This window comes from Macaca thibetana, chromosome 5 (genome assembly GCF_024542745.1).
Source record: "Macaca thibetana thibetana isolate TM-01 chromosome 5, ASM2454274v1, whole genome shotgun sequence".
Taxonomy (NCBI): Eukaryota; Metazoa; Chordata; class Mammalia; order Primates; family Cercopithecidae; genus Macaca; species Macaca thibetana.
The window spans coordinates 52,557,730-52,573,399 of NC_065582.1; positions in this window are offsets into that span (position 1 = coordinate 52,557,730).

The following is a 15,670-nucleotide window of genomic DNA, read 5'->3' on the forward strand; positions in this document are numbered from 1 at the left end:
TTCAAACACCAACCTCATATCTTGACCTATCTATACAATTATTTTTAATATGCTTTCTGTTAAGAATTAATTATTATAGAGTAGTTTTGCAATGTGTGTTGATCTTAAAGTGGAAGGTATGCATTCTGTTTCAGAAAAAGTAAATTTGAGGCTTCTATTTGTGAAGATATTGATGATATATGTACACATAAACTAAATGATTGCGTATCCTTCCGAGTTCATAAATGAAATCACACTAACCGTTCATGTCCCACCTACACTTCCACTACCTGCTGCAATATTGACTATTCTTACTTCTGAAAGATGTCAGACTGGAAATCTGTATCTATACTAATGCACCATTATGCGTAGCTGATGTTTCAGATATATAACCATCTTTATACTGTAATAGCCATAAGCATCTTTCCCGTGCTTCCTCTGTTCAAGAAGCCACTTTAAAGGAGATCTACTATGAGTGCTCATCAAGATAACACTAACGCTCATCAGAATTGTTTTATGTTTCGCATTCACTAAAGAGCCAATCTTAGAGCTCTTAGAGTGGTCCTGGGTAATGTGTAGAAGTAGACAGAGTGTTTTCCTGTGTGATTCATTGCAGAAATGTGTTAACTGGGTACCTAAAGTGGCATTTATGTGACCACTTACAGACTTACACACACTAATACTCATACCCCTCCACCCAAACCAGCAATGATTTTCTGGACAACTCATTCCAAGGTCTCACTTTGAAAGACATGTTTCTATAATAGACTATCTTTTATTTTTCTGTTTTTCGCATGTTGTTAAAGCTTCACACATGTTTTCTAACTACAGAATCTTTCAAGAAACCTAATTTGAGAATACAGTCTATTTTTTACTACAGGATTGTCAGCAACTTAAGTGTACGTGCTGTTAACTTTCTTTCTCATAGCTGTATGCTCAACAATTCCTGGCATAAGTGAACAGTCCTCAGGGTTGTGTCTGGCAAAGGTCTTTGTTTTTGTTTGTTTTCTAGTCTGAAAGTGGCAAAAATTAAATCCGTTTTAATCCCTGCTGTATCGTCAGCATGGTCCTGACATTGAGTACTTTTAAAGAAATAAGTGAATAAATGAAGGCAATTTGGGTGATTTTTCCAAGGTGTATCAGTCTAAATAAAAAGATAATTCAATATTCTATATCATATAAAATTATAAATTATGCATATATTTGAGTTTATGGCTTTTCAGTTTTCTGCCTTCACCGTCAAGTTTTTACATATAAGATAAACTATCAGTTTTATAAAGAAGCAAAAGTACCTGCTCATGTCATAGAAAATGGAAAGCAGAACATTTCTCCAGTATATAACTTAGAAACTAGAACTCATTTTTGTAAAGATGATGAAGAGCTTGTCATCCTTATTTTGTTTGATTTTTGCAGCAATCCCTCATAGAACAAATATATAGAAGGTGGGACAGAGAATTTTCTAGATCTTACCATGCTACCATTTAGTTCTTACATATTTGAGCCTGCAACCAAATGTTTACCAAGAAACTTACATCCTTCTTTTAATATTCTTGTTTTATATGTTCCTAAATTGCACTTTTATTCTAGTAATAATATATTCGGATAATTTGGGAAGGTGAGGTGCATGCCCTACAGATACAGGATTCCAAATTTTGCATTTAAATTTGCACACATTTCAGAGGAAGAAAGCATATATATTTGTTGAGTTTCTTAAGAGTTTTTAGGCTCAAATTATTAAGAACAATTTTTCCATGTTTCCCATATTCAGTTATGCCATTTTATTCTCAGACTAATCTTAAAACTATACATTTTAAATGTGACACTCTTATCCTAAAAGGATAATTTTCATAATTAGTTACCATACTACTTGTTTCTTCATAACCAGAAATTTTTATAGCCAAACGTAACTCCAACAACAAATCTTTTGCTGCCACATGTTGTTAGAGTTTGCAATGCCAATTTGTATATAATAATTTTATTTATAAATACTCAGAATATATTCCATTATCTGGACACAATGCTTTATATTAAATCACACCTAGGCCTTTGCCTTTATTATCCTTTAAGTTTATTCCTGGTTTCAAGTCCCGTGTTGTTTTGTTTCACAAGAAAGGAATGCTCATTCTTTCAGCTGCCTTAATCTTTCAAGATGAAATTAAGTCTCTTCTCCCTAACAACAGACATCAAACAGATTTTGTCTTTCTCTAAAGTCCAGACACGAGGTGCTGGGTCTCTTTGGGGAAATATAACTATGTTTAATTTATATCTACTAAGATTTTTATAGTGGGAGTAGAGTGAATACAGGAGCAAGAAAAATGTCAATGAAATCATAGAAGAAAAATTTCCAGAAATGCATAAATACTTGGGAATTTTTTTAGCTTGGAAGAGCTCTACTAACTGTGGAATAGCATGAGAAGTAAAAGACCTCAAATCAAATACATCTTTATAAAATTATATTAAGTATTACCTGATATTGTTCATCAAAAAGTTTTTAAAAATCAAAGAAAAGAAAAAGACAAATATTTTCTAAGGAAAGAAATGTAGATTATCTGGAAATTAATAAGATTAAATATTAATTAAGTGTAAGTGAGAAAACACTTTAAAGCAAAACTTTCGAAATCCTGAGGGAAAAATATTTCAAGAGGAGAATCTTATATTCCACTAAATGATATTTACTAAAAGTTTAAAATACAGACATTTTCAATTTATAGAAAGACACAGAGTTTATCTCCAAAGCACCTTTATTGAACAACATCAATAGCAAAGGAAGATGTTTATTACTTGGTGTTTAAGAGAAAATACATTTAATACATGTTTACAATTTTACAGAGATGAAATATTTCTATAGCTTTCTCCTTTGTTTTTATAAACTTATAAAACATATCTTTCTTTCAAAATAAGCAGGATAACTTAGTATATTTATATGTTTCAGAAAAACATATAAAATGTGGGAAATAAGTGGCATTTAATATATGTTATTACATGGATATATGAATAAAACAAAATGGTACTCTACTATTTTATATAAAAATAATGCATTTTGTTTTTTTTAAAAAATAAAGGATTATAGTCTTGGAAATCATTTTCCATAAGTAAATAGAGAAACATACCATTTGTTTTAGACGTCCATGATGATTGAATTCATAGATATACAGTAGTTGCCTTTCTCAAGTTTTAGTTACCCACGGTTAACCACAGTCTGAAAATATTAAATGGACAATTTCAGAAATGAAGACTTTATATGTTTTCAATTGTGTGCCATTCTGAGTAGTGAGATGAAATCTTACACCATCATGCTCCATCTCACCTGGGTTGTAAATCATCCCTTTGTCTACCGCATCCTCAGAGTATATGTTCTCTGTCCATCAGTCATTAACATCCTCTACTCCGGACATTCAACCACTGTCAACACCATGGATCAAAGAGCCAGGATCTCCCGAGGCAGATGATCCTCCTTCTGACATATTGCCAGAAATCAACAGTAGTCTAATGCTATCTCAGAATGCCTACATCATTCACCTCACTTTATCTCATCATGTAAGCATTTTATCATCTCACATCATCACAAAATAAGAATGATTATAGCATAAAAAGATATTTTGAGAAATGTCACTTCACATAACTTTTATTACAGTGTATTATTATAATTGTTCTATTTTACAAGTTAGTGTTGTTTATCTCGTATTGTGTCTAATTTATAAATTAAACTTTATCATACGTATGTGTATTTAGAAAAAACACATAATATATTAGGTTTGGGACTATCTGCAGGTTCAGGCATACACTGGGTGTCATGGAATGTATCTCCTGCAGATAAGTAAGGACTACTATAATATTATATTTAGCCAATTTATTGCTCACTGACATTGAGATTGCTTTCTGTTTTTTTACCATTATAAAAATGATTTAATAAAACTATTGAAAATGTTGCATATTTGGCACATATTTTTATTGGAAATAAAACTTTGTTGTATTTTATGGTATGCAAATTTTATTTTGAATGGCTATTACTTAATTTCACTTCAAATATGCTAATATTTGTCTTTTCAGAAATACTATGTGTGTGTATATATATATCCCTTCCTTAATCTTATCTTCAATAATATTCTATGTCATTTTAAAGTCATCACAAAACTAATTCAATAATTACTTATGTATCAGTCAATGGCAGAAATTTACAATGCATTAACGTATGTAATTAAAAAAAGAGTTTGAAGAAAATATATTTACAAAAGTATGTTTGGTTTTCTTAAAAAGGAATAATGGTTTTACAGTCACCCCAACAAGGTTACCAACAGTAGATCAAACTTAATAACCTAGACCAGAAAGAGCAAGATCAGATAGAGCAATTTATAAAACACAGTAAGAACCTAGCTATAGAAGAAAACTCTCTCTGATCTTGGGTGGAGCATTACAGCCACTGAAAGCCTATAGGCTAGTGAAATAGGAGCTGAAGTGGGGAGAATAGCCTGACATTCTTCCTTTTTCACAATATTCTGGCAATGCATTTCATTGGCCAAATCAGAAGCCAGAGGGTAAGACCATCTAGTTTATACCTTAACAAATACCTGCCTTCTGGGTAGAGACCAAGGTGAAGAAAGATAAAACTTGGCTCTACAGAGGCAAAGGAAGACTGCTCATAATACCTAGAAAACAGAGAACTTTTTGTCCTGAATCTATAGTATTTCAAGGCCATAGTTTTAAAGTGAATAATTTATCTTTATCAGGAAAATAGAGCGATTACAATTACTTTTGCAGGCAACATCAGAGTGCCTAAATATATAAAGCAAATATTAAATGATCTGTAGGGAAATACAGGTGGCAATACAATAATAGTAGGGTACTTCAATGCCCCACTTTCAGCAATGACTAGAACATCCAGAAAAAAATCAACAAGGAAACACTGGACTTCAGCTATACTTTAGACGAATAGGATCTAACAGACATATACAGAACATCCCATCCAACAACTACAGAGCACACATTCCTCTCAAGTGCACATGGAATGCTATCTAGGATAGGTAATTTAGCCAAAAAACAAGCCTTTGCAAATATGTGAGGATTAAAATGATATCAATTATCTTTTGATCACAAAATACGTAAGTAGCAACCACAGTAGAAATCTTGGAAAATTCACAAAAACGTGGAAATTAATCAACATGTTCCTGAAAAACAATGAGTCAGAGAATAAATCAAAACGGAAATTTTAAAAATATATCTTAAAACAAAAGAAAATGAAAACACACATCTCAAACATATGGGATGCAACAAAACAGTTCTAGGAGGAAAATTTATAGCAATAAATGTCTCTATCAAAGAAGAAGAAAGATCTAAAATAAAAAACCTAATGTAACAACTCAAAAAAAAAAATAGAAAAAGAAGAACAAACTAAGTCCAGAGTTCACAGAAAGAAAGAAAGAAAGAAAGAAAGAACAGCAGAAATAAATGAAATAGAGTTTTAAAAAAATTAAAACTCAATAAAACAGGTTTTTTAATTGAAAACATACAAGAAAATTCACAAACCCTTAGCTAGACTTCCTAAGAAAAAAGAGAGAAGTCTCAAATAAAATCAGAAATGAAAGAGATGGTATTACAGTGGATAGCACAAAAATCAAGAGCTTTATAATAGACTTATTAACAATATGCTATTATATTAGATAGCCTTAAAGAAAGAAAGAAATTCCTAGACATATACAAACTACGAAGACTAACTCATAAAGAAAGAGAAAATCTGAAGAGGCCAATAAGTACTGACGTTGAATCAGTAACAAAAAATCAATGGTTCTTGAATCAAAGAGCCGAACACCTGATGGCATCACAGCTGAATTTTACCAAACATTTAAAGAATTAATGCTAATTCTTCTCAAACATGACCAAAAAAGTGAAAGTGGAAGGAATACTTCCAAACTCATTTAACTAGGCCAACATTACTCTATTAACAAAGTCAGATAAGATGACTACATAAAAATTGCAGGCCAATTTTCCTAGCGAACACAAATTTTTTAAATACTCACAAAATAATGGCAAAAGAAATCCAGCAGCATATATGATCATTTAGCATCACCAAGTGTGATGAGCAAGGATAGTTCAAGACATACGAGTTAATAAATGTGATATACCACATTAACAGAACAAAAGACAAAAAAAAAATGATCATTAGAGTAGATGAAGAAAAAATCATTCTACAAAATGTAATATCATTTTATGATAAAAAACTTTAAAGAAATTATGTGTAGAAATAATGTACTTCAACACAATAAATGTCATATCTGAAAAACCCACATTTAACATACTGAACAGTAAAAAAATAAAAGTTCTGAAAGTTTTTTCTCTAATATCAGGAGCAAGACAAGGATTTCTATTCTTGCTACCTCTTTTCAAACATTGTGTTGGAAGTCCCAGACAGAGCATTAAGGCAAGAGAAAGAAATAAAAATGAATTCTAATCAGAAAGGAAGAAGTAAAATTGTCTCCGCCAATGATATGACCTTATACATAAATAACTAAAGATTCCACCAAAAACAGCTGGAACCAGTAAATGAATTCAGTAAAGTTCCAGGATAAAAAATTAACATAGAGAATCAGTAGAATATCTGTACACTGACAATGAACTAGCCAAAAACTAAAATTTTAAAATACCCCATTTACAATAGACAAAAAAAAAAAAAAAAAAATACCCAGAAGTAAATTTAACCAAGGAGATGAAAGATCTGAAAACTATAAAACACTGATGAAAGGAATTAAAGAGGGCTCAAATAAATGGAACAATGTCTCATGTTCATGGACTGAAAGAACTAATATTGTTTAAAAGTCCATACTTCTGAAAATTATCTAAAACTTCAATGTATTTACTGTCAAAATCTTAATGTCATTTTTTTACAGCAATAGAAAAAAATAAATACAGCTTGCCAGGAGCCACAAACTCCCTCAAATAGTGAACACAATCTTGAGCAAAATGAAAAAAAGCTGGAGGCATCACAATACCTGATATCGAAATATAGTACAAGATTATAGTAATCAGAACAGCATTCATACTGGCATCAAAACAGATACATAAGTGAGATAGAGAACTTAGAAATAAAGCCATGTATGTATGGACAATTGATTTTTTAAAAAAGATACCAAAAATGTACAATAGATAAAAGGCAGTCTCTTCAATAAATGATGTAGATACATTTAGATATCCACATGCAGAAGAAATTGGACTTTTATCTCACACCATTTGCTAAAACCAACTTAAAATGGATTACAGACTTAAATGTAAGACCTAAGATGTAAAACTACTAGAAGAAAACATAACAATAAAGCTCCACGACATTGGTCTGGGCAATGATTATTATTCTGATATGATCCCAAAATCACATGTAGCAAAAACAAAAATAGACAAATAGGATTGCATCAAACTAAGAAGCTTCTGTACAGAAAAGAAAACAATGACCAGAGTGAATAAAACACAGAGAGTGGGAAAATAAATATTTGCAAACCATGTATCTCATAAAGGGTTAGCTTCCAAAACATATCAGGAACTCAAACAACTTGATAGCAAGAAAAAAAAAAAAAAATGCTTAAAGGACTTCAACAGACACTTCTCAAACGAAAAATGACAAATAGGGCCGGGCGCTGTGGCTCAAGCCTGTAATCCCAGCACTTTAGGAGGCCGAGACGGGCGGATCACGAGGTCAGGAGATCGAGACCATCCTGGCTAACACGGTGAAACCCCGTCTCTACTACAAAATACAAAAAAACTAGCCGGGCGTGGTGGCGGGCGCCTGTAGTCCCAGCTACTCGGGAGGCTGAGGCAGGAGAATGGCGTGAACCCGGGAGGCGGAGCTTACAGTGAGCTGAGATCCGGCCATTGCACTCCAGCCTGGGCGACAGAGCGAGACTCCGTCTCAAAAAAAAAAAAAGAAAAGAAAAATGACAAATAGGTTTATTTTAAAATGCTCAATATCACTAATCGTCAGTGAAATGCAAATTAAAAACATAGTGAGACACCATCTCACACATGTTTGAATGGCGACTACAAAAAAGATAGAAGATAAGTTTTGGCAAGAATGTAAAGAAAAAGGGTTCCTGGTACACTGTTGGTGAAAATGTAAATTAGTACAACCATTGTGAAGAACAGCGTGAGGGTTCCTCAAGAAACTAATAATAGAATTACCATGTGATCCAGCAATTCCACTTGTGGGTATATGTCCAAAATAATTGAAATCAGTATATTGAAGAGAGAATCTGCACTCTTGTGTTTATTCCATCACTATTTGTAATAGCTATGATCTGGAATCAACCTAAGTGTCCATCAAGGGATGAATGCATAAATAAAACATGTTAGAAATACACAATAGAATACTATTCACATGTTAGAGATACAAAAATAGAATACAATTCAGCCTTAAAAAAAAAGAAAAAGAGGAAACTCTCATGGTTTGTCATAACATAGATGAGTCTGGAGGACATTATCCTAAGTGAAATAAGCCAGGCATAGAAGATAAATAGTATGTGATTTCATTTATATATGGAATCTAAGAAAGTTTAACTTACAGGAGTAGAGAGTAAAAAGATGGTCACCAGAGGCCAGGGGCGGGGGTGGAGGAGAGCATGGGGATAAAATGACCAAAGTTTACTAAGTTCAAATTAGACAAGACTTAGTTTTCACGATCTATAACAAAACAAGATTGTCATATTTAATATTAATGTATTTTATATTTCAAAATTGCAAAAGGTATAGATTTTAAATATTCTCATCACAAAAAGATGATTATGTGATGTTTATTTGCTTGATATAATCATTTCATACCATATACATATATCAAAACATTATAATTCATATATACAATTATTGTCAACTAAAAATATAAACATAAGTAAAAAATAAAATGAACCAAGTTTTACATAATATCAAGAAACACATTATTAAGTATTAAGAGAAATAATCACAACTCGCTTTCTGCATCTTAATGTTTTAACAATATGCGCTTTTGATTTCCATTTAAATCCCTGACATTTGCAATGTGTTTGCATTAATAGAACATAATTCCAGACTTTTCTTGAAATGGTTTTATGTTTTGAAAAATTGTTTGTAGTAGTACTGGGCAGATTACTTATTGCTGCTTCTGAAAATAATTTAGGAATTTTTGAAAGAACATTATCAAACATGAATTAAATAACAGCACTGAATAAATTACCAGTACTTTTCCTATCTACTTTTAAATACATATTTCTCTGCAAAACAATAATAATAATTTTTAAAAATCAGGTAAAGATCAATATTTTAATATAATGTCTTTTTAGATATATTTCCTGCTATCAATTAATTATATTTAACATGAAAACATGGGTGTTCTTTGCTATAGGGAAAAGAAACATTCCTAGTATATAAGCTTGCATTTTGAAACTTGAATCACATTTTAAAGGCACCAGACAGCTTGCAGCAAAAAAGAGAGCATGGTCAATTATTTAATACAATAAAAAATTACTTTGAGAATTATATGTACATTTACTCTTTTAGGAGTCTATAAAAGTATATCTAGTAACTGCTTATATATATGCATATACACACACACACACACGTATATATATATATGTATATTTGCCTGGACTATGGGGTACCCAGATATTTCGTCAAATAATATTCTGGATGCTTTGTGAGGATGTTTTTGGATAGGATTGGCATTAAAATTGGTAGATTGAGTAAAGAAGATTGTCCTCCCTAATGTGGATGGCTTCATCCAATCTGTTGAAGGCCTAAGTCGAACAAAAAGGCTGACCTCTTCCAAATCAGAATTTTCCTGCCTGTTTTAAAACTGGACGATTTGCATTTTCTTACTTGAGCTGAAACATTAACTCATCTTGGATCCTTAGCCTGCCGATCTTTGGACTGATGCTCCATCATTGGCTCTCCAGCTTGCTGACTCACCCTGTAGATCTTGAAATTTATCAGCTTCCATATTCTTATAAACCAGTTCTTATAATAAATCTCTTCAGACAGATATAGATATATAAATATGTACCCTATTGGTTCTGTTTCTCCGGAGAACTCTAATTAAAACACATTGCATTTAATAATATGGATAGCCTATAATTTAATGGTCTGTGGAAAATTACTTGGGGGCCCTAGGTATTGGAAAACTGTTTAACTCAAGAAAAAAGACATGTAAATATTATTTAACCTTTAACCCCAGGTAATCTGCATAAATTATTGAAGTTCAGGTTATCTGCCAAGGCTGATTGTGAAAGAACAGGGAAAAAAAATATGCTCTGGCTAGAATTTGAGATGTTTTAATATAAGAGTTAATGCCTCAATTTTGAAAATATGCTCACAAGGTCAGTCACCCTGTTTAATTTTGGAAATGTTCAATCATAAACCCATCAATGGTTTCACAGTCCAAAAAAAACTAAGGATCTTTTTAACATAAATTTCGTCCAGTGTCTGGAAAGCATTGGAAGGAAATTACAAAGAATATAAATTTGGGTCAATTATTATATCAATTTCAGGAAGATACCTCTATTGTGTCTGAAATAGTTGTGTCATATGGAATAAGTCAGTGTGTTTATTCCTAGAAATGCACATTAAACAATATTTTGTAATAACAAGCCCAGGGAACCACCTAGCAGTGAATGGTGGTTCCCAAAGGGGATTCCAACAGGACCATGTATGGAATATTTAGCTCTTAGGACTGTAAAAGGCTTGTGCAGTGGCAAGGAGCAAGCCAGAGTTCGGACCTTCAAGTGCAATGTCAGGAACTCCAGGGAATAGTAACTATCTAGTTCATATTCTAAAGGGATATAAGATTAAGAAATAAAAGTGAACTAGAGAATGCAAGGAAGTGGGAAGAGGTGGGACTATGGCTTGGCAGAAATGACCTTTACTCAAACTTAATAAAGTTGGAGCAGTGGAGTGCGTCAACTTCTCTAGCTTAGGAAATTGTGATTACTTGTTTTTTCATACTTGGGATTTTCAACAGAAAAGTGCATAATACCAAATCAGGTTTGTATACATAAAAATACCAATAAGATTCTTTTTCATTTTATTCAGTAATAGCATGATGAAACTTCCAACTGTTGGTTCTGAATGATTGAATTGAATCCCTAATGAGTCCAACTGTATGTTTTGTTGTGTTCTTTTTTTAATTGGTTATCTTTATATATAGGAAACTCAGGTGTATATTCAGATTATAATATTGGGTTCCTTGATGTCCAAAATGAAGACATTTCAGAGTTTCTGAGGGTATAAGCCTATTTCCAGTATGTACAAGATAACAATTATAATCCTGATGAAACATTTCTTTCAAGTCCCAGTGGTTACCTGTGCATATCTCTGGTAAAGTTTACTTCTTACTTGCTACTTATGGCCTTGTGACATGTCATCAATGTATTGACACCCTGATCTTAAATCAAGGATCAGATTACTAGCACAGATAGAACTTTGGCTTTCTTAACTCCTGGTTTTGGTAAATGGATCTTTACTAATGGATTTTTCCAAAACACTGTCTAATTAAACACTAATAAACACTGTCTAAAAAAACCTAATGATTTTTTTAGGTTAGTAACCATATTTTTATCATGCTCATTTTATTTTGAATACTATGCATACAAGGAATATGTTTTAATCTTTACTTTCCCCAGAAAGAGTCACTTTGCTTGAACTCTTAGGTAAAATAAAATATTTCTTGTAATGCAGAAATGATTATTACAATTACTGTGCATTTAATCTTATTCCTCTCTTCTTACCCACCATACTAATTCAGAATTTTTTCCTATTTAACAAATTCCTGTCTCTTTACACATTAAACCCCATAAAAACCCTGCAAACTATGGCTTCATGGTATAGTTTGAGTGAGAGATCAACAGGGAGTGGAAGAACTCTTTTATAGGACAGAATGGCTTAAAGCAGTTGATTCTTTAATGTGGTCTTTCTCATCCTCTGCTCAGAAAAAAATACAGCATTTTAATATTAAAACGTGTAAGAGGCTATATCCTCAGATTTACATTACTTGCAGAAAAATTTTAAGTTATCATTCTTTTATATTTTCCCTTTGTTTGTCTGTGACTTGATGAAAACGTTCTTATTGATTGGTGCTTTTACAAGATCCTATCGGGAGCAACTGGCCTAAAGAATAATATTGACACTCAGAATTGTGACATGTCACAAACATTGAAAAAGGAAGTACACTTATGTTACTTCTAGGCTCACCCCAGGAGTCATCTGGTAAATTTAAACAAAAATAACTCGATGAACTTCTATAGGCCAACTTATTGATCAATCTCTTCTATCCGTTAGGGTTATATCATTTCATGTATACATGATGTCATTTAAGATTGCCATATTTGCTTCTTCAATAGTATGGGAATATAGGTCTGTTGAGAAGGTATTTTCCAGCTCTTTTACTTTACAAAGAAAATGTTCTTATACATTTGTTAATTATTTTAATATTTAAAAGTTTAACTTATATTGTCCTTAGTTTTTTCCCCTATGATTCTGTAGTTATAATATGTCACATAGTTGAGGTCCACTAAATGTCTGACACTATATCATCTCTGAACTTAATATTTTAAAATTATTTATTAGCAAGATTTTGCTATCTCTAATCAAATATAAATTTAATTCAGCTTATTCATTGCATATGTTTCAATTTAAAATATGTTGTTCAAATTAGTTTTTCTGACAAAATCTTTGTTCTCAATAATATGCTGATAAAAAAGTAGTCTATATTTCTCATTGAGGTATATATTCTCAGTGACTGAAGCGATTTCTTAAACTATTAGCAAATTAAGTTATTAATGTAGAAATATTCATAAATTAAGCAATAAATTGATTTTAGAATGACTTGAATTAGAAGTTTCATTTGTACTCAAGGGAATTTTCATTGTGCTTGCTAGTTGGACAGAGGTGCTAATATTGAGAGATAGTGAAATCTATATACATGGTGACAATAATATAATTACTTCTGAAAGTCAGATGACTCATATAAAATGATGAGCGATTAGTGCTTACAAACAGTCATTTGTTATATATTATTATTAGAATGTCTACCATTAAAAGGGAATACATGAAGTATTGCCAATCTTAAAAGTATTATTTCAGAGCAAATATATTCTCTGATTACACAAATCACCTCTGATTTTTAAAAAACTGGTATATGTATTTGCGGTCTAGAATAATATATTCACTAGGTTAATGCTCATTGTTGAATTAGATACTGTGTTATGTCTCCCAGATTTCTCTAGGAGAAAATTCCTTTTTCAGGAGTTTCAAATGCTGAGGTCTCAAAACTGAGCTAATCCCTCAAAATTGTCCTCACCCAATATTATGCCCATGCCCTGAGAACAGTCTACTTCTAAGAACTGATCAATTTGTATGAAAACCTAGTCCTCTTACTTTAAGTCAGGATATGTTTGAAGAACTATCTCAGTTTACATTTCCCTATAAGTTGAGCCCCCTATTACAACCATATCATGATTCAAATCCCCTTTCAGCACAGTCCTATTTCTTCCATTTCCTTATAAGACTAACAAATAATATTGCTTATTAAAATGATAATAAGCAAGATATAGCTAACATAAGGGAAGCCTTGATAAAATACATGCATTCCAGAGCATGAGAAATTAATTCTATTGTCATGGAATCTTTGGGATGTTGTTTTTTTAGCCAGAAACCTCTGTGGTCCATGGCACCTTTACCTGAGATTTTCCTCATGTCTGCTGAGCTCATTCCACCCATTCGGCCTGACAGTCTGTGCTCAGCTCATGCTACCAGCCTGATTCTCACACCTGCATGGGTGAGCCAGGCACAGAGGGCTGTGTGAGGGAGCAAGCGTGGGCTCCAGCCACTGCACATGGCCAGGCATGCCAGCTGCAGCAGGGTGGGTATCTCTAGGTGCTGGCTAAGCTGCAGCTGGACCAGACACACTGCAAGCACCTTCCATGGCTGGCACCAGGGAACTCAGTGGCACCCAGAAGCTTGGAGAGGGCATGAACTGCAGCACCTCAAAGAGGATGTCATAGCCCTGGCTCAGAGACCTCCTAGGTCTCGGTTCCCCAAAGGCTTCAGCTCTTCTCTCCTCTCTTTTCTTGTCATCCACAACATGGCAAGCAAGGGTCATGTTTCAGCCTGTTTGTATTACAGCTTTTTTAGCCCCACCATTCGGCAGGTCCCAAGTTCTTGTCCGGCATCCAGGAAGAATGAGGACAAGTGGAGGGTGAGCAAGGCGAAGAGGAGCTTTACTGAGCAACAGAACAGCTCAGAGGAGACCCGCAGTGGGTAGTTCTTTTTCACAGGCAGGGTATCCCAATGAATGTTCAGCTTTCAGCAGAGAGGAGACCCTGGAGTGGGTAGCTCTTCTCCACAACTGGTAGTCCCAACCTCTGCTGGGTACAGGGGGTTTTTATGGGGTTCAGAAGGGAGGAAGTGCATGCTGATTGGTTCATGGGTGACTACGGGCAGGCCCAGAAAAAGTAGTGTAAGTTCTCATACTGGTCTGTCAGCCCAGCCCCCAGACTTCATCTCCGGCTTGAAGGTGGGACCTCACCGGGGACCTTCCCCTTTCCGCCAGGAGCCTATCTGCCTCCTGCAATCACCTAGGCTGTTTATGCTGAGGGGTGCCTGCAGGCCAGTACCAAGCTGCCCTCAGCCACCACTTGGCCTCCCTCCTGTGCTCATCAACACCCAAATTCCAGAGGGGGCTGAGACAGCCGGTGGCTGGCATATCAGTACTGCCCTGAGCATGCACACACCCAGTTGCATTACAACAGCACCCGGAATTGGCCTCAACTCATCTCCAAGATCAGAGCAAGCACTGAAAATTGGGAGAGGCTAGGCAGAGGGAGGAGTCACTTCTGAGCCTGTAGGGGTGAGATGGGGGACTTCCAAGTCCTTGAGAGTGCAGAGATGTACAGGTCTGCAGCCACAGCTGAGCAGCTGCAGCTGTACCTGGGAGTGCATGGATCCCTCCTGCTCCCAGCCCCCAAAAGAACAGGGGTGCCAGGGCCCAGAGCAGCAGCTGGTCAGCTGGTCATCTGTTGTGTTCTGGTGTATTCCTTTCAAAACAAAAGTTAATTGTGACACTTCATACCTCCCATCAAAGTAAAGGAGCAGGATTCCTAGATCTTTTTGGTTCTTTAGACAACATATTCTGCACTTGAGAATACCACTCCTAGCCATTTACTTACTGAAATGAAAACTGCCACCTTTGATTGAGGCATGAATAAGGAATGCCTTTGCAGAAGTTTTGGGCTGCAATGCAAGTCCTATTGTTAAGATCATACAAACTAGTAGACTAAGGAATTAAAGCTATTGGTGGTAGAAAAATATCCATGAGTCCAGTTGTGGTGGCTCACACTTCTAATCCTGGCATTTTGGGAGGTCAAGGCAGGAGGATCACTTGAGCACAGGTTGTTGAGGCTATAGTGACCTATGATTGCACCACTGCACTCCAGCCCGGATGACAAAGCAAGACTCTAGAAAGAGCAGGTGGAGCCAAGATGGCCGACTGGAAGCAGTGGTGTTCAGAGGCTCCCATCAAAAAAAAAGTATAATAAGCATGTTAATCCTTCACCGGCATCCAAGGTATCCAGGTTCTCTCATTCAAATTGAATAGAAGCCTGAAGTGACCCATGGAGAGAAGGAAGAACAGTGTGATACAGCAGCCCACTTGAAGAGCCACACGGGGCAGGGGAGCTCCCTTCCCCCAGGC